The 27,479-nt window shown below is 40.4% G+C and overlaps 1 protein-coding gene across 1 annotated transcript in view; it reads left to right on the plus strand.

The window, feature by feature from the left end:
- The first annotated feature begins 384 nt into the window (after nt 1-384).
- ATP2B1 (ATPase plasma membrane Ca2+ transporting 1) overlaps nt 385-27,479 on the plus strand; it is a 125,428-nt gene continuing 98,333 nt past the window's right edge. The window contains exon 1 of the mRNA XM_080811182.1: nt 385-800. The gene's annotated coding sequence lies outside the window, so the exon portion shown is untranslated. The remainder of the gene's footprint in view (nt 801-27,479) is intronic.

Consider the following 27,479-nt stretch of genomic DNA (forward strand, 5'->3'; position numbering starts at 1 on the left):
TGTCCGCTGGCGCGGGGTCAGCCTGAACCTGTCCTCGCCAGGGGCACTCGCCCTCGCCCGCCCGCCCGCCCGCTGGCCCGGCTCCCAGGCTCTGGAGGGGCGCAGGCCTGAGGATGGTTCCGGCGGGGCCTGAGGTGAAGAGTGCCCGCGTCCGACTGCGGCAGTCACCGCTGTCCTGCCTCCACACTCGCGGTACCCTCGCGGCCCCGCGCCCAAACAGCAGCTGTGAGTGACGGAGTCACCGCCCCGCGCGCCCAAGCCACCCCCTCCTCCCCCGCCGCCCCTCCCCCGCCCCGATACGTCATGGAAACACGGACGTCAGAGATCCTCAGCCAATCGCAGGCAGCAGCAGGAGGAAAGGAGCGAGCGGGAGGGGGCGGGGGCAGCGGCGAACCGAGGCTCTCGGGGAAGGAAGAGAGGGAGGGGCGCGGGGAGGCGCGAGTCCCCCGCCCCTCACTCCGGACACCCTTTCCCGACCGGGCGGCAAGTTCTAATCGCCGGTCGCGCGCTCGCCAGCCGGGGACGCGCTCGCCGGGTCCTCCCCTTAAACGCCCTCTCAACGGCGCTCGGGTCCTAGTCCCTGTCCCAGCCGCGCTTCCTCCGCGCGCGCGCGCGCTTGCCCGCCCCCAGGCTCCCCGCGGGCTGCGTCACGTGACCGCGCCCAGCCAAGGCGGCAGCAGCGGCGGCGCGAGCTTCGGCGGCGGCGGCGGCGGCGGCAGTGGCAGCGGGAGCAGCTGCGCCGCCAGCGTGGAGCGGGAGGCGTGTGGGTGTGGAAAGAAGGGAGCGCCAGACCGGAACGGGTGAGCGTTCACCTCCCCCTGCCTACCCGGGCAATCTTGCGGGCCACCCGGTGCAAACGGGCCCCCTGCCCAGAAGCTTTGCGCATCTCCCTCGTGCTCGGCCGTCCGCCCTCGGGTGGCTGCGGCCCCGCCCGGAGCGGACCCGGCTGCGGTGCTCACGAAAGGGGCTGCACCCCGCCCGCCGCTGCTGTTGCGGACGGCGGCGTGAGGCTGGCGGAGCTACCCGTGCTGAGCGCGGCGCGCCCTGTGTGCGGCTCTGCGGAGCCGAGGAGGCGGGTCCTGCGGGGACGCGGGCGGCCACTCGGCGGCTGCCGGGCTCTGGGCGGGGGCCGGGCTGGGCGCCGCCTCCTCCGCCGCCGCCTCCTCGCAGTGCAGCGTGAGTAGGGAGCCCCGGCTGGTGGACGCCGAGCCTCTGGGCTCCGCGGTCGCCTCATCCTCGAGGTGTAGCCGCACCTCCGCGTGGCGCCCCGAGCCCCGCGAGTCGGCTGCGGACGAGCAGAGGACCGAGCCCCCATTCTCCGTGCTTCCCGCTGCCCCCCAGCGCTCCCTCCCACCCCCCGACCCTCCCGCAGCCTCCCCTACCTCCCCCCCTCGGAAAATGGTTCCTGCTGCCGGGCGAGGTGAGTGGCGGCTGCCGCCCGCCCGCGGCGGTGGTGGCGGGTCAGGTCACCTGCGGGGGAGGCCGGGCGGAACGCCGAGGTCTGGGTGTCGCGGCGGGGGTCCTGACCGCTGGGCGCTCAGCGGACTGCGGCACAGTCCCGAGAAGTTGGCGCGGGCGTTCGGGGCGCCCCTCGCAGGTTGTCTCCCGCCGCGCCCGCCCTGGGAGATCGGAAAGGTGAGCGGGTTCCTCGGCGTGCGCCTCAGCGCCGGGTCCGGCCAGGAGTCCCCGCCCAGAGCCCGAGGAACGGAGCTCCGTGGGGCTTCGTGTCTACACCCGCAGCTCTTCGGCTTCTTCCAGCAGCCTCGGCCGCGCCATAGCCCATCCTGCTGCTGGCCGCCCCCGCCCCGGCGTGTGGTGACCTTGAGGGCAGCGGTGCCCGGCACTCTTTCCCCGCGCCCCGGGAGGGTCACCCTCTAATCCCCGACTTTGGCCCTACTGGCCCTTCGCTGGCTGAGGGCGGGGGCCCCTCTTCGGCCCCTCGCTGAGGCTGGTTGATTGATGCGTTGTCACACTGGACGGTGATTCCGCGGGAGTTAGAGAGCCGCCTCGCTTCTCTCCCGGTGTCTCCTGCCTGGCCCCCCCAGGATGTTCCCGGCTGCTTCCGATTCAGATTTTTGGACTTAGTTGAAAAGGAAAAAATAAAAACAAAACAAAACAAACAAAAAAAAAACCCCGTGCGTCCTCCACTCCCTCTTTGGAAAGGGTCAGTAGAAGGAACCGCATTATAGTTGCGGGGGCGGGGGGTGTGCTCCCTTTATCCCATCCTGCTGGAGAATCTTGTGGCTAAGCTAGTTAGCGACCCCTGGTTCTGCGCCGCGGTCACTAGCTAGGTTGGACTCCGTGCGCATTTCATTCACCAGTTTTCTGCGGGACTCGCCGCGCTGGGAGTGCTCGCATCCTGCGCGGTGCAGCGGTGCTGGGCGCCGAGCGCGGGGGAGGGGGGCAGGGGGTCCTAAGGGAGGTCTGTGGGGGGGGGGTCTCTGAATCTGGGGAGGGCTGGACCCTACTCCACACACGTATTTTTACCCTTCCCTGGGGTTAGAGCGCAGCCAGCAGTCACCTTTGGCTGTTATGCATGCTACTTTCTGGGTTTATTAATAATCTAATGGCTCGTTGGTTGGTATCGATTGCTGTTCATGATGAATTAGTTATATGGGTGTTTTTTTCGTATGTGTATAGGTATATGCATATATCTGGACTGTCTTACAACATGGAAGCCTTTGTTGTGTTTAACCTCCCCCACCTGAGGACAATCTTATTTTAAAATAAAGCTCTTGCTCAACGTGGGTGTATTTTATAATAAGAAGTACTTTTAAGGATCTGCTTTGTACGAGGCTGTCCTCGAGCAGAGGGTGTGTAACCCTTTGGATGGTGGCCCACGTGAGTCAATAAAGGGCCTTCACCGCCTGCCCTGCTGCCAGCCTTCCCCAGAATCCCTGTCCTCGCGTGTGGTAGAGGCGGATTGGGGGAATTAGAGGGATTGGAGGAGAATCTGCTTTTTGTACTTGTGCGTTTCGTTTGGGCACCCCCCCCCTTTTTTTTCTTTTTCATCATGATGCGTTCAAATTTGAAGTAAATAGAAAGGTTTTTCTTACAAGGAATCTATAAAAACTAGTGTGTGAAATGGACTTCTTTAACCATGATTTCAGGGGGGCGTTTTAGTTTCTACCTTGCTTTGGATGAGACAGTTAAATTGCTGTAATTAAGGGTGGAACTCTGTCCTGATTTTGGTTTGGGTGTAACTGCAAAGATCTTTGAAAAGTAACTGTTATTTCCTACCATATAGTCTGCAAAAGTGAGTCACAATCGGGTGAGTTGAGGACAGAGCGCCACCTTTAATTTAAAATTTCGTGATTTTTTTTTATTAAAATGGTGAAAATTCAGAGTATGCCTTCTTGATTTTTATGGCAGCGGCTATCATTATAACATCCCCATTTAGACGCATAAGGTGAAATTGTCTGTTTTTCTGTATTAGCGGGGATTCCTGCAATTATGTGGGAAGTCTTGGTTTTTTAATTGAAGCTTGAGATTTAACGTAGAATTCTGAGATGAGGTGAGAAACTAGTTTTGATTTGTGCTTATATGATCATAGGAGTAATGATAGTCTGGACCTACTTAGGAAAAGAAATAAGGAAAGAGCTGCATTGTAAATAGATATTTAAACCTACCTATTGCCACCGAATCGAGGTACCTACCAGCATGATAATGGTTTTACAGTTTCTTTTGAGCTTTTGTGCTATTAACAGATTCTGCAGGAAACATGCAAAATATCTGTAAAATTATTAACCTTGAGTAAGGTTATAGTAATTTTTTTTTTGTTTTTTCATCTTCCAACGGCCTGCCTTTTATGGCTTTACTGCGAGTTTTATAATTACTTGCTTTTAAATGATACAAATTTGAGGACTTCCAGCAGGAGTACATACATTCAAAGTTATTAAAGACCATGTTGGGAAAAGTGGTTTCTATATATGGCTCCTCTCAAATGCAGTCTCATACAAAAATAAATGGAGTTTTTAATGCTCAGAAAATAAATGCTGTAGCTGACAGCTGAATTGGTGAGATTTCCTTCCCTGCCCACTTGCTCCCTCCTGTCCCCCTTTCTCCCAAATAAAAAATTTAAGTTACATTATCTCTTTAGGCACAGGATACTTTTTGATAATTGTGACTACGGATGTAGCATGAAGAAACACAAATTTTAGCTCTCAAGGAATGAATGTATCCAGGTTACCAAATACAATTTTCATTACTGACCACAAGATATTATTGCCCTTCTATCTGCATTTAAGTTTTAATTGAACACTTACGATTTCTTCATAGATCACTATGAAGCATAAGCTTTTAAGCTGTAGATGTTTTATTAAGTTAAAATTGAATTACAGATTTGCTTGAGATGAAGAGTGGCTTATACTTTTTCAGTCTGTGGAATATGGCCCCATGTTCAGGACATATTTGAGCAGTTAGGTTGATGTATGTAGAGTAATTATACACAGTTTTGCATAATTTGATAGAAACTGTGATTTGTGGGTTAAGTTTTACTAAATGCCTTTGTCAGATATGTTTAACTTCATTTTGAAAGAAACAGTCTTTTATCATGGGAACTGAGTTGTATAGCTAACCAGGTTTTAAGAATGGCCAGTTACAACTATCAGTTTTTTATGTACTAACAACAACAAAAGTGTTTGCCCCCTTTTTTCATTCTTTGTTACACATACAAGCAGTTGAAATTGGTTGGTTTCACTTTTTTATTCTTGAATTTTGTAATGAATGAGCAAAACAATAAAGGAATAAAAATATCAGGAAGCAGAAACTTTTTAAATATTTGCACCTTGATTAAGACCTTACTTGTCCAGTTGGAAGGAAATACTATTTTCTAGAAGGTAAGGTAATTAAATAAAAGGGTACCACGAGTAGCTTATTTTAGAATATATAGAATCTGTGGTAACATTGAAGGCAAATGATTCAGTGGTTATGGGAAAAAATTTTTTAAAGATAAAAAAACTTTAAAAGATTTATTTTTTAGCTTTTACAAGTGTTTTACATAAACATACACATACACTGTTTTGTTAAAAATTTTTATTATGGAAATTGAGAGAATAGTATACTTAGTGACAAGTTTTGACAATTATCAATTGGTGGTGGCCCATCTAATTTCATTTCTGTCTTTATGCATGAAATATGTCTGTTATAAATGGGGACATTGGTCAGGTAACTGAAATGAATTCATGTGTATTTTATTTGTAATTTACGGAATACACAATAATGCCTAATATGTAGTTGAATCTGAAAGGTAATTTTTATGTTCTTCATTTTTTCTGTAATAGTCTGTTTTACAGTAGGCTCCTAAAGACAGTATCTCTCAAATTTTGCTTGTTTAGCAATAATGCTTTTGTTTTATAAAGTTCTTTACAATATTTCAGAACATATCACATACTGCCTCATTTGAGTCTCACAACAAATAGACCTGTGAGATGAGTAAAAAGATAGTTGTACTTTCCCCCCATCCACCCCAGGTTAGTAAAAAGGATTTGTCTAGGCCCTAAGGTCACATAGTGAGCACTTAGATTAGGCAGAACTGGACTCTAGGTGGCTTCTTGCTTTTATTCCATTGTTCTTTCCATTATACATGTTTTTATGTGCATTTATGAAAGTTACATAGGTTTATGAAAAATCCGTTTCTAACCAGAGTAAATTTAATACTCAGATACAGACAGGTTTGCTTATACTGTGTAAATATAATCTATTGCTTATATTTGGCATAATGGAAATAGTTCATACCCTGATTTACTTATTAACAGATGAGTAAAATGAATTTGAATGCGTATGAAACCCTGTATTTTTAATATTGTGAATTGGATTATCTTTAAGGAAGGAATTTTGTTTGCAAAGACCTCTTGGTCTTTGAAATGATTAGGGGTGTCTTAAATCTTGTGTCAAAAATAAAGTGGCCTGTACTAAAAGTTTCTTCTTTCAATTTCGGCTATAATTTTTTTAATGCACTTGTTTTTCTGCCAAACATATGTATTCCATAAATCTTTTTGAAATGTTAATTTGTAATGACATTTAGTTTACAAAGTCCCCGATAGAGGAGATTTTTAGTTCCTGAAATTCAAAAGCTTTCTATAAATTCACCAGGAAGGTAGTGGTTCTCCAGCATCCGTGGGCCTGAGGGTCACCTGGGGGAGTGACTGACAGTGCAGACTCCCTGGCATTGCCCCTGCAGTTCTGATTCAGCAGATTGGGGGTGGGGCCCAGCAGGCTGCATTTGGAGAAACGTGTTAAATTTATGACCAGGTTAAAATTATATGATGTGGTAGAGATGTAGAGATTTATTTCACTTTGTGCACAGAGTTAGTGCTTTCAAATAGTTTTGACTCTCGTACCCATGCTTGATTTGTGATGGGTGGTTTTTGTGACAATTGTAAACCTGGTAAATTGAAAATACTTTGTTACCTGTGTTCACTGTCTTCCTATAGAAGATCTGTCTGTGGTTATTTGTTAAGTTACTTATTAATCTTTGTGAACTCTTTTTTTTTTATTTTATTTTTTTAAGATCTTTACTTATTTGACAGAGATCACAAGCAGGCAAGAGAGGCCGCAGAGAGAGAGAGAGAGAGAGAGAGAAGCAGGCTCCCTGCTGAGCAGAGAGCCCGATGTGGGGCTCGATCCCAGGACCCTGGGACTATGACCCGAGCTGAAGGCAGGGGCCTTAACCCACTGAGCCACCCAGGTGCCCCTAATCTTTGTGAACTCTTAATGAATGTTCTCCTCTTTTTGTTTTCATGCCCCCGTGTCTGCCATTTCCAAGTGACTTGAACATAGGGACTTATTTTGGTAAAAATAATGAATCCTATGTCAGTAAAGAACTGAATATTTGTGCTTTAGTCTGGCTCTTACGTTTTGTTAGAAGGAAAAACTTTAGATGTTCCTTCAGACTAAAAAGACATAAATTGGTGGATAAATGGTGGTCCTTATCAATTTCAGTCAACAGGCAGCTGTTCCTTCAAAAGCAGCAGGTTAGTGCCTTATGATTTTTCAATAATATTAATGTTATAAAACTAATTGATAATTTATTCTTCTGTGCATTAGGACAGAAGATACTGCTCTTTTACTTAGACGCTAAATAACAATTTATGTAACAATCTACTCTGAGGTCCAGTTGATGTAAACTGGTTTGACTTTTTAAACTATTTTATCTAATACTATATGCTGCATGTGGATTATTTAAGACCAGTCCTAAAATAGTTGTTTTTGCTTCATTATAACACAGTAGTAAATAGCCTTTATTGTATTTGAAATACATTTTATGATGAAATTAATTTCAAAGTAAATCCATTTAAAGACTGTGTTGACAATTTTTTTGTTGTTGTTTGTTCCAAAAGCTTTGGCTTGTTGGCTGTGCTTTAGGATATATTTAGGAATCATGGGTTATAATTTACAAATGACTATGGAAATCGAAACTAATAAAGACTTCTGGCAGAGAGATCCAGATACACTATGGGTAAACTTTTCACCATGTTCTTTTGAAACATTTTTTTATTAAATTTTTCCTAGGATAGTGTTAACTATTTTAAACAGTATGCCGTGTATTTAGTTAACTCTTTGGTGAAAGTATTACTTGGTACTTCTAAGTACCAACAGTATGGTATCCCAACCTCTGGAATAGCTGCTTTGTATTAATATTATTGTCAGCTGGGCCTCTGGGGTAAAGAATAAAGATAGTTTTGAATGGACCAGTGCTTGCTTACATTGTGAAATCTGAGATTATACTGCCTAACTGTAAGCTCTTATGACTACTGTAAAGACCTGGTAACTTTAGAAGGAAAAGTTGTACTTTCTGAAAAATAGATCTGAAAAAGGATTTGATTGTTTAAAAGATGCTTTTTAAATAACTCGATTATTAACAGTGCGAATTCATTGTTCACTGTAGTAAGTCAGTGAATTTGCTCCCAGAAGGAAATTAAACAATCTTTTACTCTCAGAACGCTCAGATCTGCTGCTTTAATCTATCTTTCATATTTGTGCCAGAACTTTTTTTTTTGTTTTTAAATAGCTTTCCTGCTGTCCTTTCTTCACTAAAACTTCTAACAGTTCCTCATTTTTCTCTTTATCAACATGCACCTTAGCTCTGAAGGCCTTTTACAAAGTCGCTCAGTATTTTCCAAAGTGTGTTTTAGAACACTGGCTTCAAGAAATATTAATGGGGGGGTTCTTTAGGGGAAGAGGGGCAAAAGTAAAATCCAAGATTGCTGGTTTCTGCAGTTTTCCCATTTGGTTCTTCTCCCATCCTTTGATATGTTAATATGGATGGAATCTGTGGAAATGTGTTTAATGCTTCGCTCCCTCATTTCACAGAATCCCTTTTCCTGGATCGTCCCACCTGTTACTTTTCTATATTACCTAACAGGATCACCACTTTTCTGTATTACTTAATGGGATTAGCACTTTGCACACCTCCAGGGGGTGCTATTCACATAGGTCAAACTGTTAATCACCTTTCTTGGAGTTAAGAGCAGTGCTGCAGTAACTTAGTGCTGACTGCTGCCCACTGCGGGACAGTCATGGAGTCTGGCCATCTTCTGTGTTCACGCTGCTCATTCCTTTTGTTGTGACTTCATTATGTTTTTCCTTTCACCTGATGGGACCCCGATCTTATTTATCTAAGTGTTCGCATCCTTCAAAACTCAGCATTGGTCTACCTTTCTCAGTCATCACTCATTAACTTTCTTGTCTGAATTTCTCTGTATGTGTAGTCTGGGTCATACACTTCCATTTATTATAAATCGTTTTTGTCGTAGTCATTAATTTCATTTGGAGATAATATAGAGGAGTTGAGATAAGAACATGGGCTCTCGAGGATACATAGAACTTTATCTAGCAAATGTCCAGTCAGCGTTTTTTGGCCTATTGATTAAGGACTTAGGTATTGTGTGGCTTGAGTTGTTAAGGTAAAGCAGATAACGTTGAGGAATTTTTCTTGGTGAATTTCTGAAGCCTTTTTAGCCTTTGCAGTTTTAACTGAGGTGGACTCATAGGACAACCTGTTTTACTTTTGGAAGACAGCTGTATTCCATAGAAAGTTGCTAGGACAGTAGAATGTAGTATAGGAGATCTTCCATTTCTTAATTTCAATTTAGTAATTAATTTGTCTCTTAGGTTTTATTCTGATTGTAATGAGTCATTATACTAGCTAAAATTCATTATACAAGCTAAAATTTGTATCTTAAAATGACCAGTTTCATTTTCCTGTTAGTTCTTTGACATCTTTTCTTTCATTGGAATGGAGGTTCTTACGACGTATTTGTTGAATCTGTAGTCCGTTAGCCTGTTGCATGACGTGAAACACCATAGTTTGAAGCATATATTATGGTTTAAAATTTCAACTATGATATTCTTGTTTTGCTCTTTATTGATAGAAATACCGTTGGGACTAACTTCTTAAATGTATGTTTGCCGAGGGTTCTGATTTTTCTGAGAGAGTCCTTTTCTGTGAACTGAGAATGAACCGTTTGCTCGTGACCTGGTGTGGGATCATTGTAGGCATCAGGAAGAAGGGTAATATATGGTCTCTGTTAAAGTTTAAAGCATAGTATAATATGGTTATTATTCTAACTGCCTTTCTTAGGTCAAGGAAGGAAAGCCTGGGGGCTTCTGGGTGGCTCAGATGGTTAAGCATCTGCCTTCCTAGAGCAGGTCATGATCCCAGGGCCCTGGGATGGAGCCACGGGCCAGGCTCCCTGCTGAGCAGGGAGCCTGCTTCTTCCTCTCCCTCTACTGTTCCCCTGCTTGTGCTCTTTCACTCTTTCCCTCTCAAATAAATAGGTAAAATCTTAAAAAATTAAAAAAAAAAAGAAAGGAAGGAAGGAAAGCCTGTACTTTATCAGTTATGTTAAATGCTTATAATACATGAGTCGTAATTTCAGACATTCAGGCAAGTGATTTATATAGATAGTATGTAAGCTGTTATATTAAAAAACACTTGAGAAAAGTTGCTCTCTAAAGCTCATTCATTTTCCAGTGACTGTTCTTCCAACCCTTTTAAACTGTGTACACTTAATTGTTGGTGAAGGATTATTGTAGAAGAAATTCTAAGACTTGATCCTGCTTTAACCTGGCAATAGTTATCATACTTAAATTTCTGAGCAAAAGAGGAGCAAAAAATGAAATCTGTGAAGGCAGAAATCAGTGAAACCAGGAAAAGTTGAAATGGGTTAGGGTATGCTCTTTTCCTACGGGGACACATGTGAATGACATTGGCACATACTCCATGCTGCCCTACTAATATCTAGGCTTATGCAAGATTTTCAGTTTCTTTGCTATCATTCTTCCTTACTTAAGCCTAAAATTAAGGGAGTGCTGCTTGAAGTACGCTTTGTTTACAACGGGATCACAGACAAGGGTCTTTAGACAATCCCGACAGCTGATACCATTGTGGAGAACTGTAGAGTTAAGAGGACAACAATGCAGGTAAAGGACTGAATACAAGAAGGGTCAATCAGTGACATGGGAAAGAGATGAAGGCAAAGTCTAGGAAAAGGAGATCCCCTAGCATCAAACTCTCTGAATGTCTGGTATCTGAAAAACAAACAGCAAGCAGACAACCCTTCCCTGCTTGCAGAGTGGATTCAGGGTAAAATGTCAGTTCTCCTGCCTTTGGGGTCAAACTCTGCTATATTTTTATATGTGATTGGATGCTGGAACCTACCGCATCCACTTTTGCCTCTGGACCTCTTGCTGCCTCACTCCTTTTGTTAGAAACACCCATGTGTCTTAGAGCCTATGTGTCTTTTTTTTTTTTTTTTTTAAGATTTTATTCATTTATTTAAGAGAGAGCACCAGAGCAGTAGGGGGAGAGGGGGGCAGAAGGAGAGGGAGAAGCAGACTCCCCACTGAGCAGAGAGCTTGATGTGGGCTGGATCCCAGAACCCTGGGATCATGACCTGAGCCGAGGGCGGACACTCAGTCAACTGAGCCACCCAGGCACCTTGAGCCTATGTGTCTTTTGGTATGTGTGACTGGAGCTAAAATTTCTGATTTGGGTTTTTACTCTATGATGTTATGTTTAGATTTCTCCAGATTTAAATTTGAGTTTTACCTTCACCAGTACAAAGCCAGGTGACCTTGTGTAAATCACTGGGTTTCTTTGTTACCTTCCCCAAAAGCGCAAAATACAAGGTCAAGGAGTTTTATTAATTTTTTTTCTTGAAAGTTTCGACTTAAAAATTTTTTATGGCTGTTGTAGATCATCTCTTCCCACCCTGCCCCAAATTTTCAGCCATTTAATTCTTTATTCTTTCAGATTTGCCTTCTAATTTTATCTTTTAACCCGTTTATCAAAATTTGATGTTTCATCTGTGATATGCTGTGTTTCATTCATGAAAAATTACCTAGTTTTTCAATAAATGTATTTATCTAAGACTTCCAGTTAAAGAAATGGAGTATAAGTGGCATATAACTCTGCTTCCCACCAAAAGTATACTAAAATTTGAGAACGTGTTGAGTTTACATATTTATGTTAAGATTCCCGGCTGCCTTCCCTCTCTTAGCTTTTAGGCTGCTGGCCAGAGTTGAAGTGTCTTCTCTGAGGATCCTGACCAGCTCCGGAGGTTGAGGGAAACTTAAAGATTCTGGCATTGGCTCTGTGTTTGTGTGAGGAGCTTGTCCGGGGGGGAAAAAAAAGTCCCAGTCTGATCAACCTGCAGTGAACTCCGTTGTCAGAAAGTCCCATATGTGAGTTCAGAACTCCTTTGTAGTGTATTTGTCCTATTTTTTCTTTCATAATTTAAAAAAAAAATTGTTAGACCCCTATTAAGGAGTGATTCACATACAGTAAAATGCACATACTTAAAGTGAAAAACTTGTTACATTATATTAAGGTGAAAATATCACCATGGTCAGGTTAATGAGCACAGCAATTCCCCTAAAAATTTTCTTGTGCCTTTTTGTAATCTTCCCTCCCTTCTCCTTTTCTGTCTCCGTCCTTCGCTAGGCAATCACTGGTCTGCTCTCTGTCATTATAGATTAATTTGAACTTTCTAGAATTTTCTTGTGAATCATGCAGTGTGTGCTCTTTTGGGGCTGGCTCTCATTCAGCATATTTATTTGAAATTCACCTATTCTGTATATAGTAATAGTTCAGTTTTTGTTGTCATTGATAACAAGAATTTGCCTCTGAATATACCACAGTATGTCCATTTACTTGTTGATGGACATTTTGGGTTCCAATAATGTATACTGTTCATTCAGATCTTTTGTCCACTTTTAGGCTGTTTGCCTTTCTATTTGAGTCGCAGTTTCTTTGCATATTCTAGGAAACATTACTGTTTGTGTTGGGAGTGGGAGGAAGAATGGTGTTGCTAGCCACTGATAACACCTAAAAGCGAAAAAGCAAGCAGGAGCACTGTAGTATTATTTGTAGAGGTGGGCTTGGGTACTAAAAGAAATGACGCCTATTCCCCATTGCCTCTGAGTGGAAAATGGAGTAGGGGAACTAAAAAATGCTAATACTAAAAAGAAAAAAAAGTCTTGTAAATCTTACTCTAAATGGATGGTATGCACGCATACGTTTGTCAGAACTAAAATGAATACATACATGGACTAAGTTTATTTGTGTGGACAGCCCAGGTATGCCTGTAAGTCAGTTCTTGTGTCTTGTTTACCATCTTTTGCCACTTAGATGCAGAATTCAGTATTACTTTGGGTAAAAGAATTAGTTTTTACAAAAACATAAGTGAGCAATGTGGACTTGACAAGGGGCTTCATCTCTCAGGCAAGTCTTCCTCTACTTTGCAAGGTCAGATTCCCCATTCCTTTATTACGTAGAGCAGTTTGTCTCTATCTTTGGTTTCTTGAGTTTCCCGGGGATCTTCCATACCACCACCACTCCTCCACACACAGCCCAAGCAGCTTATAAAAACCTATAAAGACATTTTATCCCCCAGATGGTTACATACAGTGCTCTCCTTATCATAGGAGTCTGGTACGTGGTTTTTCCATTTCTTCGTCTGGATGAATGTTATGTTCTTAGTGTTGAGAGTACAATCCCATGAAATGTTGATATGTGAGAGACTCTTTAATAAATCTGTTAAGGAATACACTTTTGTAGGTGTGTCTTAAGAATTAACCATATTTCAAAATTCTACTTCATTAATTTCCTATCTTCCCTTTGAGGAGCTTGATATTTGACTGAATTTCTTCCTCTTGCTCTTTTTGGAAAGGAAGTAGAATCTCAAAGGGAGATAGCAGTTATCTCTTAAGAGAGGTTAGAATTCAGAAAGAAATTTAAAAAAAAACCAAAAAACTAATTTTTTTTTTTTTGCCAGGGTGCCATGAAGAATAGATAGCTCCAAAACACAGTAATGACTTTGACTTAGAGAAAGGGAATTTAAAATTATTGAATAAAATGAACACCTGTGTAATTGCTTTCTACCCACCAGGTTTTATTCTACACAATTTATAAAAATTAACCTATTTAAATCCATGGGTTCTCTGGGATTTGGGGGCAAGGTATTCACTACTGAAAATGGAAAGGATTATTAATGGTTTTAAAGGGAAATCCTAAAATACAGTGACTTACATAACTTCTACCGATTTAAGATGTAACAACACTGAGGTATAATGTCTGGGGAATGTACACTAATGTAAAAATGAAATAAAATCACTCATGATCCTACTTCTGTTTATTTCTGATCCTTTAAAAATTTGTATACCTATTAATATGCTTGAGATAATATAAGTAATTGTGTGCTTTTAAGAAAACTATCATTTTTCTCATACCATGTTTTGTTCATTCATATCATTTTAATGACTGTGATACTCCATTCTGTTGTCCAATTTCCTTGTTATTAGATGTTTGGGTTTTGAGATTTTTCTCTTGTGTTAAATAATTCTTTAGTAAACACCCTTATCTTTATCCATGATTATATCCTTTGTAATTATTGGGTTTAAAGGGTTTTGGTCGTTTGTTCTCTCTTCATTAAAATTTTTCTTCTAACCGACTTTCTGTGAGGCTGGTTAGGTATTTGGGATTCTTGTCTTTTCTTGCAATGTGTACCGTTTATGTCATTCACTCCTAGGTCTCTGCTTTACTTTTTGAAATTCTCAGAGCACTTTTAAAATTTCATATTTTGTTGTTTACTTCTTTGGACACCTCTCTGTGATGTTCACTTTGAGAGCAGGAACTGTCAATCTTCCTGTTGCTTCCTCCTGGCCAGTGCCTTACACCTGTGAGGGTCATCATGACTCTCGAATGAGCATCTTGTGTCTAGTCTTGAGCATGAATCCACTGACGTTGGGCTCCAGTAAAATGCTTGCTTTGTTTCTTCTTAGAAACTGTGATATGCTTGTGGTAAGAATTGATCACAAGGCACTATTCCTTTGAAGTTCAGTTAAATATGTCAGCTGAATGACCCTATTGAAGATGAGAAATATTTTGTTTTAACTGTGCTATATAATTTTAATTCTTTCTGAAACAGTTCCACCATTCCTGCTTGTAAAGAGTAGGATAGATTTTGCTAAGTGGAATAGAATACTAAGAAGCCCATAGAGATGGATATTACTTTTATTTCACAAAATGCCAATGATACATCATTTTTTAAAAATGCTTCTTTACAGATTAATGTATCTTTTTTTCATAGAGAAGAAAACTACAAAAATTTAACCTTAAAGTTTTAAGTGCAAATCTGACAGTGGAGGTTCCGTAGTGTTTAGGAAGGTGTCCTACCTAGCAGGCTCTAGTTATGACATTATAGCTGAGATTTTTGTTTTTTTTTCGTCCTCAGACTTTGGAAAATTTAAGATTTTGGATGAATATATTCTTTCAAAAAATATCTATGTGTTCACTGTGCTAGACAGTAACAACTGTGACCTACCAAGACATGCCGTTATGCAGAGCTTTAAGTCGGCCTCAGTCAGTGTCCAGTGTTCCTTCTTGGTTTCTTTTTTTATGCGGTGATTCATCAGGTGCTGTGTGCTTCCAAGGAACCCATGTAAGTGTGTGCACATGTCTGCTTCCTGATCTTTGATCTCTTCCTATAACGAATGAGGATATATTGTTTCCAGTTATTCTTACACAAAGAAGAAAGGCATTTTGGAGTCTGCTGTCACATTTTCAAACCTTAATAGTTTTGTTGCCATTGTGGGCTATTTTTAGAACTCTTGCTAGTGATCTCTGTCCTTGTGTCACTATTGCTTTTGGAGGTTTTTTTGAGTTGTGCTGAGCTCTGCTTGTAATTCCACATACAGCCAGGCTATCAGCTCTGAATTGTGTCATAATCTTGGATTTGCCCTCACTATTTCCATTCTTGATGGGTATGGTAGATTCAAATGGAATGTTTCGCCAGGGGAGGCTGTATTGGTGAAGGTCCATGTCCGGCAAAGAGGGAAACCTTTTTTTGAGATTTTTTTTGGCCCTGTCTCTCCAATGTATTTTCAACAGTAGGTAGCCCCATAAGGTAGATGCCCCAAGGAGCTGAAAAGGAAGAAATTTTGAGTGGTTTGGGGGGTATAGAGCAATGATAGTTCAGCTGAAATTTGTGTGTGTACAGAAAGAATTTTGAAGTCATCATTAAAAGATGCTAGATTATAGTGGTGGTGAGAACTTTAAGATGACAAGCTACAGAAGTCTACAAAGGAGGAAGAATAGAACAGTTGATTGTAACTTTTTTACATTTAGTAGCTATCTATCTATCTATATGTATTTGAATGTTATGAGTAGGTGTTATTTTTTTCTCTTAAATACGACCTCTTAATTGCTTGGAAAAGTTGTGTGTAAAAGGATAAAAATGTACCAAAATAACTTTATCGTGGCATTCTATAATGTTGAGGTCAGCGAGTAATGGCAGTCTTGTTGTGGAATGCAAATCACTGGGCTAATTGCTGTCCAGAATGCCTCTGAGAGGGGAAGGAATGAAAGAGGAAGGAGACTAGAAGAATGGCGAGAGGTGTGGAGTCATTTCCCTCCTAGCCTGAAGGCTATTATTTATCTGGCTTCCTGAACCATGTAAAACAAGTGGAGAACTGGGAAATTGGCTGAGGCGTCCTCTAAGAAGCCAGAAGTCCCTGCATCAAAACTCCCAGTGCCTCACCTGCTTGTAGGTGTTTACTAGGTGTGTTCCCTAGCATTTTACATATATTCCTGTAACATTTTGATAACTGGTTTCCCAGCGTACTACAGATGAGAGCAAAATTGGAGAAACTGGAAAGGTTGTTCAGAGGCAGGTGTAAGTATCCCAGGAAAGAATTGAAAATTGACGTTTGATAGTGGAAAAGGAGATTTTTAAAATGAAAGAGAAGAATTCACAAAACTTAGGAAAAACTAGTCATGGAACATTTGGTTCAATAACAACAGCTCTGTGCTGGTCTTCCCATCTAGGCTAAGTCATCTTTTAGGACTTCTCATGAAACTCCTTTGTGAAGCCTTCCCAACCTGTCCAGAAAATTAGATGCTTCTTTCCTGGCATCTACTGAATGTACGTGTGTCCAGTAAGACTGAGCCCTCTGTGTGCTGCCCCATCTCTGCTGTCAGAGTGATTTACCTTCATCATACCAGCAGTTCTTACTGTGTTACAGATATGGCCAGCCTGCACATTATTCTGTGACATACTTTGTACATCCCACCCCCCTTGCCTAAATTTCTCACATTACAAAATACAGCTCTTCTTTCAGTTCTTTGATGAACCATTTCCCCAGCTTGCCTAGGCAAGGTCATTTCCATGTCTGTGGGCCATTACTTTGTATTAAGTAAATGTTTCCTTGAATCTGAAACATGGGTTAGGAAATAAATGGATTTAATGACAGTTGTCGGGGAGCAAAATGAAAAATACACAAACACTTTTACTTACTGACAGAAGCTTGTTATAGGACTATTCCACTTTATTCAATATAGAAAAATTTGAGTCTAAGCCTTTTCTGAGTTACAAGTCATGTAAATCATTTTAGCCATTGCTTGAGGATAACAACATGGTGGGGTACCTGGGTGGCTCAGTCGGTGAAGCATCCGACTCTTGGTTTTGGCTCAGGTCATGACCTCAGGATGGTGAGATGAAGCCTTTTAGACTCCTCAATGGGTATGGAGTCTGCTTAAGATTCTCTCTCTCTAAAAAAAATAAAAGTAAATAAATAACAACATGGTCACATGTTGCTTTTTATAACCTGTGGTCTAAGATCTTAGCCTCCTTAACATCTTTGCAACTGACTTGTAACTTTGAAATTTAGTGATGTATATAGGTTTTGTTTGCATTTCTTATTGATTAAACTCAAGGCCTTTTTTTTTAATGGTCTTTATGTTTTTAGGGTTTTTTTGTCCTTCATGTAATAGTAACTTGGAGTGCTAATGCGTTAAAAAAGAAACACTACCCTTTTCTTTGATAATTGTGTGATTTTTCTGAGAGGTGGCAAATTCTGTTCCTTTTAATTGCTCTGCCTGGTGTGTGACAAGCAGTCTGTGTATAAACCAGCTTTTGCAGCGTTACTTTTTAATTATAGATTTTTGAAAGATCTTTTAAAAAAGCAAAAATTAGGGATTCAAATTCCCATCAACTCAACATGGAAAAAAGGGTGGAGTTAAAATTCTGGGAAGTAGAAAGAATGATTCCTGAAATATATTTGAGCCAGGTAAATATGGCCTTTCTAAAGTATTATTTATTACCTGTATCTCTTTGCAAGTCCATAGATCGAGTTCTTCAAGGGAACGAGGTTTAGGTTATTTCATCCCCAGCACCTGGTACATTGTAGGTCTTAAAAAGAGCGGTACTCTTCAGTGATTACTTGCCAGTTTAATTATGCTTGACTTTTTAAAGTTGTCCAAGAGAATTTTGTGGTATGTTGTTGGAAGCTTTTTATGTAAAATGTTTAAAGTTATTTCTTTCTAAGGCTAAGTTTCAGCTTAGGGCAAATATCTCATAACCTGATTCTGCTGCATAATTAGGGGCTTTTGACATAAAGAGTGGGAGCACTCAGTTAACAGTCAACAGACTTCAGACCACGGCATTAGTTAAAGAAAATGGACTTGGCTTACTGGCTTTATTTGAGGTCATGAAAATAAAGCATCTCAGGACACCTGAGTAGCTCAGTTGGTTAAGCTTTTGCCATAGGCTGGGTCCTGATCCCAGGGTCCAGGGGGTGGAGCTCTGCATAGGGCTCCCTGCTCAGCGGGGAGTCCCCTTGTCCCTCTGCCCCTCCCCCTCTGCTTGTGTTCTGTCTCTTGCTTTCTCTCTCTCAAATAAATAAATCTTTAAAAAGAAAGCATCTGAATTTCTTTTATAGTTAAGAGGATAGATTGTGTCAGAAGTGTGTTGCGTGTAGCAGTTGGTGTCATTTATTTTGTATAGCAGCCCTCCAAATAAGCTGAAGACTCCTTTTCCCTGTAGGTAGAGACATGAGTCAGTTTACCTGCCCAAATGCTGATGGCCAAGAAGGTATGTGGGCCCAACTCCAACTCCCTAGTCCCCTCACTTTCTGCTATAATACTGTTGGGCCGGGCCTTTGACTTGTTAACAGAAGTTTAAAGTGATGTCAAGAGGTACTTTTTTTTTTTTTTGTAATTAAAATGTTTTTAGATGAATCTTGAAGTGCTTATCAACCTAAGGTTTGATGAAAAAATGTGTAAGAGGCTAGGCATTCGGTTTATTCTTACTCTGAATATTGACTGCAAGAAGCCAAATTTAAATCTAGTTTGCTTAGGTTGTGGGAAGGTGGTGCCATGGATTTAGAGTGACGAACAATGAAGACTTGGTATCATCCTGACCTTAGCAGGAGGTTTTATGCTACCAGCAATAGTGGGAGGAAAGAGGAATTGTTGATGGAATGTGGTATATCTGATGCTATCTAGGGAAAAAAGTTAAGGTCTGTAGTAGAAAAGCATTAACACTCGAGATCCAAGAAAGCACTGATGTCAAATCAAAACTAGTAAGTGATAAATAATAAGTGGTAAAAAAAAAAAACATGTTTACTAATTTTTTGAAACCTAGTTCTGTTGAATTTGTGTCATGAGTTTGAAAAACTCATTTGGGCTTAGGATGTTGATATTCTGAATTGATACTGGACATTCCATGTTAAAAAATATCTTTCACGGACCCTTGCCTCAATACATGAGTTGCTGTAATACAAATTTTCAACCAGTATCCCTAGAACCATTAGTGCATGAACCATCCACCTTATTAATGAAACTTATTTACAAAGTTATTCTTGATGATCTTAAAAAAAATAAAGCTTTGCTGCCATTGAGGATATTTTCTTTTAAGAGTGACCTAGGCTCTAAAGGAAATTTAGGATAAGAATGCTTGAAATGTTTTTAGCATTGGCAGCCTTATTAGGATGAGATAAGGTCAACAAATCTTGGTACAAAAATAAATACTTTTAGGCTATATGTATTCTGATACATATTTTGATATATCAGTTATTTTATGGGCATCCTGAATAATAAGCAGCATCAAGGCAGAGTCTGGGTTTATTAGATGTTCAGTAAATGCTTATAAGAAAAAAATCCAAATACTCAGAAAGTTCATAACTGGAATTCCTATCTGTTTCATGCTTACAGTATAGAAAGTCAAGTAGTCAATATGAATTGAATGCACAAAGTGAATTCCGGGTTTGTCACGGGATCAGTACAAAATGCAGTGTAGAGTATCACAACTTCTTTGTTTATAGTATCCTACAATGGCATTTAATATTTAGAAAACAGTTGCTTAACTTCTGTATACATAACACTGTGTACACTGCGTGAGGAAGGGTAGGAGATGAAGATGAGGTTCAAAAGAAGTTATCTTCTTAACTGGTTTATGAAAAGCTAGGTAAGATAGATGTATTTAAGTACAAAGATAGCAGAGTAATAGGTGAGGATTAGAATTATGTTGTGTCAAGTGTAGTTTCAGGTACCACACTGGGTGCTAGAGTCAATCTTGGTTAAAGTAAGTAGCCCCTGTCCTATATAAATGGAAGTTTATTGTCTTTCAATCTTATTTATTATAAGTAGTGATGCTAAATGAGCAAGATTTAGGATTAAACGCTTTCATGAACTTGAGTAGCCCAGATCTTGACCTCTGACTTCTGATCTTTGTAGGTCACGTCCCTGTTCCGCAGTTTGTAATAGTTGTGCAAAAACTCGTGTCCGTCTTCAGATATTTTATAATCTAAAAGATTTGATAGGCTTTAAGCTGTTCCTTTATAGGTCACTCAGTTATCCTCAGTAATGAAGAATAACATGAAATGAGACCTCAGTGGTCAAGTGAAAGAAAGTGCTAGAAGTTCATCCTCTGGTACAATAAACAGATAAAAATGACCTTCTCTGAGGCTCTTCTCCTTGGGTTAGATGCTTGCCAAAGATTTTGACCTGATGATGTCTTTAAGAAGGTGGGTGCCTTTGGGGGCTTATTATCAGAGCTTCTCAGTTGGTCAGCAGTATGGTCCTTGTTTTCTTCTCCTTACTTGGAAGAATAGTGTTCTTATAGGTTTTTAGACTTTTTTTTTTTTTTAAACACGTCTGACTTAGTATTCTTCATATGACTAACTTGATAGAATGATCTTGCATGCACTGTGAGTTTTGCCTCCTTATTTTGACATCTTTCAGTGGTTTCCAGATAGGTGGAGCGTTTTTGTTTTTGTTTCAACATTGTAAAAGCAGGTATTATCGTAACTTGTAATACCTAGCAAATGAAATTGCTGGGTGACATTTATTTCAATCTGTTGAATTTATTCCCCAAATATTAGTATTTTTCTCTCTTGGCAAATAGAGTATATGGAATAAAACTTAACATTTCTTTTATTCAGGTGCCCCAGTTATATAATTTTTATCATCAGTTCTTTATCGGATCATGTACATTAAGAGGCAGAATGAGCTAAATTTATGCTTTTCCAAGAATATTTGGAATGTATTTTTAAAGGGAGTCTCATTTAGAAACTTGACTGCTTCTTTAAATTGGAGCAGAAATTTTCTCATTAAATAAATATTGAGGTTAAGTTCTAATTAGAGTTTTATACCATTTTAGAAAGACATTCTGTGTGGTAGTATCTTTATATGAAAAACATGATATTAGTATTACGTAGGTGAGGAAGGGACTAGGTGATCAGATAGGCCACTTTCTTGACCTCATTGCCTAATATGTTCAAAGAGGCTAATTTGTATTTCCAGAAAACATAAATGACCCCAGAGGATATAATGTTAAAGTAATTATGGGTATATGGTAGAGACAAGTTTATGTTTTTATTTGGGTGTCCAGTTGTTTTCTCTTAGTATATGAGTGGCCACTGTAGTGGCACTGGCTGTCCATTTAGCTAACGTAAATTTGCTGCGTGGATCTGCGTGTTCACACACATCACAGGGAACATGAAACCCTTCCCAGTCATGTAGTGCTTCGTGTTGGGATTGAGCATTTACACACTATGCACCAGTGTAGGTGAAGTAAAGCTTGTGGAAATGGCCTGTACCTGGAGAGTGTTCTTGGGCTGGTTCGGTTGTTTGTGAATGTGATTGATTAGCTCGTGTTCCTTTATTACATGTCAGTAGTTCTTAATAAAGACTGTATTCAGTGAAGCACTGTTTTTGCTAAAATTTCCTTTTAGGAGATTATTTGGAAGGTTTAATTATGTGCTCCATTACATTGGATAAAAGAGGAAATACAGTTGTGATTTTTATACCTTAACTATAAACTAAAAGTGAATGTGCTCAAAAGCGTATTTGTTAGATTATCTAGCATCCAGCAGGAGGATAGGGGACAAGAGAAAGGGCTCTGGTAAAGAGGAGACCAAAGTCAACCTGGGATGGATTGTAGATATTGGAAATAGCACCATTTTGTACTCAGAAATAGACTTCTAACAGCTTAAGCTGGTATAGGCTTCTGATTTATCTTCTCACAGGAGTTAAGGTATAAAATAGTCCTTCTTATCTAAAAAGGGTGAAAGATTGAGTTGAAAAATAGGTTTTACAGATGCTTAAAGGAATTTCAGAGAATTTTCTTTTAACAGTGTCCGGTGTTTTCAGTTCATACTTGGAGAGAAAAAGCATTAAAATTAAATATTGCTTGAAGTAAAAGGGAATTTATTAGTCTGGTAGGGCTGCTATAAAAAAATGCCAGAGGCCGATGACTTAAAAAAAAAAAAAAGGAATTTTTTTTTTTTTTCATCAAAATTCTAGATGCTAGAAGTCCAAGACCAAGGTGTTGGCAGGTTTGGTTTTCTCGTGAGGCCTCATTTCTTAGTTTGTAGATAGTTGACTTGCTGTTTCCTCTTGTGGGTTTTTCTTTGTGCTCACATCCCTGGTGTCTGTTCCTTTGATAAGGACACCAGTCCTGTTGGAATAGGTTCCCACCTTTGTGACCTCGTTTAACCTTAATTACCTCTTAAAAGCCGTATCTCCAAAGACCGTCACACTGGGGGTTAGTGATTCAACATAATGAATTTGGAGGAGGCACAATTCCGTCCATAACAGGGAACACACAAATAAACTGACAGTTAAGTGTTACTTCGTTGAAGAGGACATGGTTGTCAGGCTTAGCGTGTGTCAGAATCACCTGGAAAGCTTGTTCAAACACATTGCTGCTCCTCCCCCCACCAGGATTTCTGATTTAATAGGTCTGGAGTGGGTCTGAGAATTTGCATGTCTACAGGCTCTTAGGGATGCTGATGATGCCGGTCTGGGGACAATAGTTTGAGAATTTCTGATGTCTTATCTTCCATTTGGATTGAGAGGAATTGCTGAAGAATGCCCCTGAGATAGAAGGAGCAGCCTTGGGGATGGGAATGATGAGATGGGGCTACCGTGGGAAATCGAAGACCAGTGAGAATGTTGAAGAAACTGTTGGTTTTGCTTATCCGCTATTCTCTTTACTCTCAATTCAGTGAATTAAAGAGATGGTGTTTGATTGGCGGTTGAAAGCAAGTACTTCTGTTGTCTCTTATGGCAGGAAAACTGACTTCATACTTCGTAAGGAATTCAGTTCCCAGAATATTTATCATCTCCTTCAAATCTTTGCTGAAATGTCACCCTCTTGATAGTGGCATTCCCTACCTACTAAATTGTATCTACGAATTTAGAAGACTATCCCAAGAGAAGAGGGCAGACACTATAATGAAAAATCTAAATTGGGTCGAGTGGTACCTGAGGCTCGGAATTTAGTGTTCACTGTGTTTAAACAAACTTTTGTGTTAAAGTATAGGCAGTGCATAAAATTAGGTTATGCTTCAAAAGTTCATTTTTGTTGGTATAGAACTTGAAACAAATTTTCCCATAGAAATGGGATTATAAACAATTGATCAACAGAATTCTGAAATGAAAGCTCAGTTGCTAGTACTACTAGCCTGAGATCTGGGAGTCCTCACTACATTATTATAGGGTAGCAGGCAAGAGGGAAAGAGAGGGAGGGGCACTAAGTTACCTTTTTCCATCCAATTTCAAATGGACCAACAGAAGATTAAGCTTTAGAGAGTGAACAGGAGTTCTATCATCAGGTGCTACAAAATAACCAACATTTCTTTTAAAAAGTGCTCTCCTCTTGGCATTGCTGATTTTCGCTGGATAACAAGAACAGTCCTAATTCATATTATAGTCTTATGTGAATGGTCAGTGTTTCCCTCATGCTTAAAGATTCTTGTATTATAAGAAGCGTATAAGCACATACATGTTATTGGTGTGTGTGTGTACGTGTTTCATATATATGAATATATATATATATATATGAAATTGTGAATTCATACTGATCGCTCCCTTCCAGTCCATACTACGTCGTTCTTCTTTGCCTTCCCCCATTCCATTTTTTGGTCTCTTTCCACAGAGAGAACTGTCCTGTGGTACACATGATACAATTTGAGAACTTCTGTCTTCATACCGCTGTGATAAACACAAGTACTAAGAGACGTTTAAGGTTTGTTTATACTCCCTTCCCCTGCACCCAGACTCTAAGGCTGTATAGTAAAAATAAAACTGTGTCTAAAAGTTACTTGTATTAGGTTCTCCCCCACCCCTTTCAGTGTGGCCATTTTACTCATTTAAACTACAGTTGCTCCTTTACTTACGTTTCCAGTTTTATCTCCTTCCCAACCGTTTTTGTTTCAATTTTAAATTTTGAATATGTAGAACATTAGTACGCTTTCAAAAGTCAAAACTACACATAAAAAATGTGTACTCGGGGCACTTGTGTGGCTCAGTTGGTTAACTGTCCGCCTTTGGTTCAGGTCACGATCCTGGGGTCTTGGGATCAAGCCCCGCATTTGGCTCCCTGCTCAGCAAGGAGTTTGCTTTTCTTTCTGCCGCTGCTCCCCCCACTGCTCATGCGCTCTGTCTCTCTCAAATAAGTAAATAAAATCTTAAAAAAAATGTTTACTCAGAATTCTTTTTATCCTTCAGCCGTCCCCCCTCCTTTGTGCAAGTAACTAATTTTCTTGTGTTCTGGTGTATTCTGTTTCTTTTCCCCAAAATAAACAGACTTATTATGTTTTCTTATTTCTTCTTCCTTAATACAAAACATGGTGTATGTTTAGCGCTCTGCTTTTTTCCCCTACTTGATATATCTTGCAGATCCCTCCATGTTGGCTTGCAGAACTCTTCCTCATTCTTTTTTTTTTTTTTTTTTTTAATAGCTGCATGATTCTCTGCTGTATGTGCTCTTCTCTATGCAACCACTCCTCCTGTGTTTGAACATTTAGGTAGTTTCCAGCATTTTGAAGTTATAAATAATGCTGCAGTGAATAGATCTGTGCCTATGTGTTTTCCTGTGGTTAAGGTATATCTTCAAAGTAAACTCCCGGAAGCAAGATTGCTGAGATGGAGGATAAATAATAGTATTTTTATTAGCTATTATCAGATTCCTTTCCATAGGGATGTGCTGTGTTCTGCTTATTTATTACTGTTTAACAAACCCACACCAAACCTAACTGCATAGAACAGTCCTTTTATTATAGTCCTAGACTCTAGATGAAAAATTTGGCCGGGGAGAGCAGGGTATCTTGGCTTCTCCACACATGGAGGTTGCACTGGGGAGGGTCTGTCATCACTGGGTGATAGGGAGGGACTGTGATTATATGGCAGCACCTTTATTCAGCCGGGACTGAGGTGACTGAGGTTGGACTCAGTTCAGACTGTCAGCCAGCATGTGCACACGTGGTCTGTCACAAGTGCAGCTGTAGCTTCTTCACAGAATGGGCAGCCTGGGTTGTCAGAGGGTCTGTCAGGAGAGTGAGCATTCCCGGAGAGCCACAGGAGCTATGTGCACTTGTATGACTTGGCTTGGCATCCAGTGGTGTCGCTTTGGTGGTACTCTTGGCGGGAGCATCCCCAGAGTCTGCCCTGTTCAAGGGTAGGAATGCAGACCCCACTTCTCCAAGGGACTAGTGTCAAAAATTTGCAGTTCTGGGGTGCCTGGGTGGCTCAGTGGGTTGAGCCTCTGCCTTTGGCTCAGGTCATGATCCCGGGGTCGTGGGATCGAGCCCCCGCATCGGGCTCTCTGCTCAGGGGGGCCTGCTTCCCTCCCCTCTCTCTGTCTGTCTCTCTGCCTACTTGTGATCTCTCTCTCTGTCAAATGAATAAATGAAATCTTAAAAAAAAAAATTTGCAGTTGTGTTTTAGAACTGCCCCACGACCTTCTGCATACACTGCTGGTGAAGTCATGGTTTCCCCGGAGCCTGTCAGATAGTGTTATTTTCCAGCTTTTGAATTTTTGTGAATATGTTTGATAAAAGATGGTATTTCACTAGAGTTTTCATTTGCATTTCTCTTATAGGTGATGTTTCCCTGTTTTTAAGGGGCTCTTTTTATATTTTTGGGAACTATGACTTTTGCTCATTTTTCTTTAGGAATTTTTTTTCCCCACTTAAAACATTTCTTTTTAATTGGGGAAGTAGCCCTTTGTGACGTTGCAGATACTTTCTCCATGTTTGTTATTTATGTCTTGACTTTGCTTAAGTTGTGTTTGCCATGTAGAAGTTTAATTTTGTGGTCATATTTATCATTCTTTTTTAATGCCTCTGAATTTTAAGTCATAGTCAGGAAACTTCTTACATTCCAATTATGGAGGGAATCACTTAAGTTTTCTTCTAGTTCTGCTTAGTTTTATGTCTTTGATCCATTTGGAGTTCGTATGGTATTAGGGATGGATAGATAAAACTTTACATTTGTCTTAACTGTCCAGTTGTCCTGACACTATTTATAAAACATCTCATCTTGGCTTCCCCTCTCTGTCAAGTAATCTGAGTTACTACCATTATTATATACTAATTTCAGTGTGTAGTTAGGCCTATTTCTGGTCTTTCTCTTCTAGTCCTTTGGGCTTTTCATGTATCAGTACCTTGCTCTTTTATTCATAGAGGCTTTGCAGTACGTTTTAGTATCTGGTAGAGCTAATCTCCCCATCATATTTCTTCCTTTACTGTGGTTTCCTGACTCTTCTTGTGTGTTTTTTTTCCCATATAAACTTTAGCATCAGTTTGTCTAGTTCCAGAAAAGAGCTTGTTGTTTTTATTTGGATCACATTGCATTACACATTGATTTAGGGAAAACGGACATCTTGATAACGTTGAGATGTCCTAATCATGACTAAGGGATGTCTCTCCAGTTCATGTCTACACTGCTGTCTTTCAGCAGTGTTTTTACAGGATTTTTTTAAAATGTAGATTTTGAACATTTCTTAAGTTTATTTGTAAGTATTTTCAATCTTTTTTGGTTGCTGTTGTAATGGGGTTTGCATCTTTTACTTCGTTATTAGTTATGTATATGGAAGGCATTAATTTTAACCCTTATTCATTTGTTTCATTGTTAAGTTAGGGTGTTTTTGTTTTGTTTTGTTTTGTTTTTGTTGTTGTTTTTGTAAGATTTATTTATTTGAGAAAGAGAAAGCAAGTGGGAGAGAGAGAGTGACCACCAGCAGGGGAAGGGTGGGGGTAGCAGGGAGAGGCAGATTCCCCACTGAGCAGGGCTCAGTTCCAGAACACTGAGATCATGACCTGAGTCTGAGGCAGACACTTAACTGACTGAGCCACCAAGGCGCCCCATTAAGTTAGTTTTCATTGATTCTTAGTTCTGGAATCTAGGGTCTTCCAGATGTATTATCATGTCATGTCTAGAGATTGTTTTATTTTTCTTTTCCCATTCTTTGATTATTTTGTCTAATTCATTGGCTGATACCTTCAAAATAATGTTAAATAGTAATGGATGTGTTGGGCATTTGTTTTTGACCATATATTGAATGACTCTAGTATTTCCCCATCAATTTACTGACCTTAGGATCTATATACATCATGATCATGGTAAGTATGCATTTGTTTCTGTTTGCTATTAGCTTTTCTAATATTGGAGTATTCTTGCATTCCTGGTATAAATACCATTTTATCGGGGCACCTGGGTGGCTCAGTGGTTTAAGCCTCTGCCTTCGGCTCAGGTTATGGTCTCAGGGTCCTGGGATCGAGCCCCGCATCGGGCTCTCTGCTCAGCAGGAGCCTGCTTCCCCCTCTCTCTGTCTGCCTCTCTGCCTAGCTCTGATTTCTCTCTGTCAAATAAATAAAATTAAAAAAATAAATAAATAAATAAATACCATTTT

The sequence above is a fragment of the Martes martes genome, assembly GCF_963455335.1.
Source record: "Martes martes genome assembly, chromosome: 8".
Taxonomy (NCBI): domain Eukaryota; kingdom Metazoa; phylum Chordata; class Mammalia; order Carnivora; family Mustelidae; genus Martes; species Martes martes.